This window comes from Micromys minutus, assembly GCF_963924665.1.
Source record: "Micromys minutus genome assembly, chromosome: 5".
NCBI lineage: Eukaryota > Metazoa > Chordata > Mammalia > Rodentia > Muridae > Micromys > Micromys minutus.
The window spans coordinates 5,304,517-5,307,627 of NC_137974.1; the positions used below are offsets into that span (position 1 = coordinate 5,304,517).

Sequence of the window (3,111 nt, forward strand, 5' to 3'; positions counted from 1 at the left end):
AAAGGCCTGCTTTAGTGACATGCTAGTCCCACCAAAAAATAACCCTAGTAACACTCACCCACCTGTCAGTACCAATGTTCAAGTTGACCAGCCAACTCATACTTCTAACTCATGTGTATTAATTATACACATCCTCTAAATATAAGCCCAGGGACAGGTGGTGGCAAGCAGTGGCTTCCTACTGTCTGCCTGTCCAACATCTGCTTCTGCAGAGAGGGCAGGGAAACCCTAAGGAGTAATGAAGCGGAGCCCCAAGATAACCAAGTTTCCGGGTACTGCATGCCCATCCCTGTGGTGGTAAATATAAAACTTAGAAAATCACCTTTTATCCCATGCTAGTGCCGGCTCCCCTAGAGTCACATGGCACTGGAGGGTATCTGTATCTTAGCAGCTCCATCACCTCTACGTACGCACAGACACCAGCGGCCTCTTTTGTCCCAGACACTGCTGTCCACTCCACTCGCCCTGGCATGTTGCTTTTACTCACTTCCCCTTGGCGTGTTGTTGCCAAGGCTACACATACTCCTCCCAACTCTGTGACCGGCTTTGTGCGTTCCACCACTACACCCTTTGAACTCAATTAAGTCATCACATCAAAGAACACACCAAAGTACTCTGATCTAATTGGCATGATATAATTTGCCCACCTAGATAAAGTCAAATGATCTTGTATGATTCCATCCCTTATAAAACACTTATAACAACCTTATTCATATAGAGATGTAACAAGAGAAACATCCACGTCTGCTTCCATGTTGCCTCCTCTCGAAACTCCTGCCTCCTCCTCTTCTTACGCTCTCCTAGACTTTTCCCCGCCTACCTCTCTAATGTTCAATCATGTACTGCTTTGGCATCAACCTACACAACCCTACCTCAAGAAAGCCTCATTTCCAAACCAAGTTCCTCACTCAAACTTGGCACCCAGTGAATAGGATGGTTTTCTCAATTAGAAAGACATATCCACACATCTGTATATATAACTTTTTTGTCTTTAACATTTAAATATAAAAATATCACTCTGCTTTGTGTTATAATAGGAGGACCAACAAATGCCAACTTTTTTTTTTCCTTTACAGTAGGGCCACTCGTCAGGTGATACACTGAACTGTGCTCATGGAGGGCATGAACTCCCCTCCCCCAAGCTAAGGAAGCATGGCACAAGAGACCAACTTCCAACTCCTCACCTGACTTTCATTTGGAACAGAAAGTTGGTTTTACCCGAAGAAATAACAGCTCTCAAACAACAGAGGAAATGTCAATCTAAGCCATTGGGCCTGCCCTTTCAACTATCCTGAAGAAAATAAAGTCCTCCTTCACACAAGTACACCCATTTTGTGACAGCTATGCCTACTGGATATGCATTCCTGATGAGATGAAGCATTCGGTTACCCTTCCCCTCCCTCCTCCCACTACCCACCAGAAAGCTAGAAAGGAAAGAAAGGGTTGGGTGTGTAGAAATTAAGAACCTGACCCCTCTATTCTGATCACTAAAGGCAAGATTAACTGGCATGAGGAATAAAAAGACCTTGGTATTCCATCCCTTGAGTTACAGTGGGGACAAGTGGGAGCCAGAAGAGTTGGGAGTGGGATGAACTAGGAAAGGCTCACGATCACTGGAAGTCTAGTTCACTTAGTTCTTGTATTGGAAGGGCTCATCACCAGTTTCATTGAGGAGACACGTACAGACAATGGCTTCTGTCACTGCATAGGGATCACAATTGGCAGAAGGCTGATGGTCTTCAAAGTAATCCTCAGAGCAACAGTCTGGGGAACGTGGATGCTGGCACTGCGGTTGGCAACACCAGCAGAAAAGTCGTTGATGTTGGAGGTTTCCTGGAATCCAGTCCAGGCCCCCCTTGGGATTGTAGGCACAGATGTGTTACTAGTGCCTCTTGCTCAGTTTATCAATGGCCTCCTCAATGCACTTCAGACCATTCTCCTTCTGCATGGCCTTGATGCCAAAGTTGGTATGGCAGCCTGCACCATTCCAGTTCCCTGGAATGGGCTTGGGGTCCAAGGTTGTTATCACTCCAAAGTCTTTGCACATTCAATGCAAGATAAAACGAGCTATCCAAAGATGCTCTCCCATGTGGATCCCTTCACAGGGTCCTATTTGGAATTCCCACTGGGGAGGCATAACCTCAGCATTTGTCCCTGCAATCTTGACTCCGGCATACAAGCAGGCCCGGTAGTGAGCCTCCACAATACCGCTACCATAAGCTTTGTCTGCTCCCATACCTCAGCAATATGGACCTTGGGGTCCACGGAAGCTATTGAAAAGCCAACCAAAAGGGTGTCTGTCTGTTCCCATGAGAGTATATTCCTGTTCCATTCCAAACCAGGGTTGCTGGTTTCTCACCATGTCCATTATTCATTTACAAATGTGCCTCAAGTTGGTCTCTGCAGGCTTCTGGTTATACTTGAAAACTTCATGGAACACCAACTTGCAGGATGGAGATGCAAGTCGCTGTTGGAGCCTTCAGACGGAAAGGTACTAGAGCCATCAAAGTTCCACTCTTCTACAAACTTGGGCTCACACTCCAGAGTATGGGTCTTGCAATGTAGTCCTTCTCTGGTACCATCAACCCAGATATACATAGCTTGGATTTTCTCACCTTGGAGCAGGGACATGTACATTTGCTTGACGCCTCAGTTCAAGTGGGAACTTGCTGAGGTGGCCATGGTGGAAATGTAAGACTCGAATCAAGCCTTAACTACTGGGAGACTCCCTTGAATGAGATGAGAGATTGGAGATTGATGCAAAAGCAAGAGGTTTATTGTTCCAGCACACTGGGGTCAATTTACATTCAGAGGAGAGGCAACCCTAAACTCCCTGTTAGTACAGTTTTTATATATTTTGTAGAGGATGAGTTACAGCAATGGTGATTAGGTATATAAGTGCTGGTGGGGGTCATATGACCTTTAAGGTGATTGGTTACCACCAACCTGGGCCAAGTTGGGGCTCCTGACCCACATTCTAGGGGCTGGTGTTAGATAAGGTTGGGATACTTCTTCGGGGCGGGGGGTTCCCTAGGGCCTTGGAGGCACTCCAGGAACTATGGCTAGATAAGACTGGAATACTCCCTCCTAGAGGGGAGGAGTCACTTGGCA

General features: G+C 46.4%; 1 pseudogene across 1 annotated transcript; it reads right to left on the reverse strand.

Moving 5' to 3' along the window:
• Nucleotides 1-1,630: 1,630 nt before the first annotated feature.
• On the reverse strand, nt 1,631-2,682 carry LOC308420816 (glutamine synthetase-like; annotated as a pseudogene). Its single transcript has one exon. The product of its transcript is annotated as a glutamine synthetase-like (transcript).
• Nucleotides 2,683-3,111: the final 429 nt, after the last annotated feature.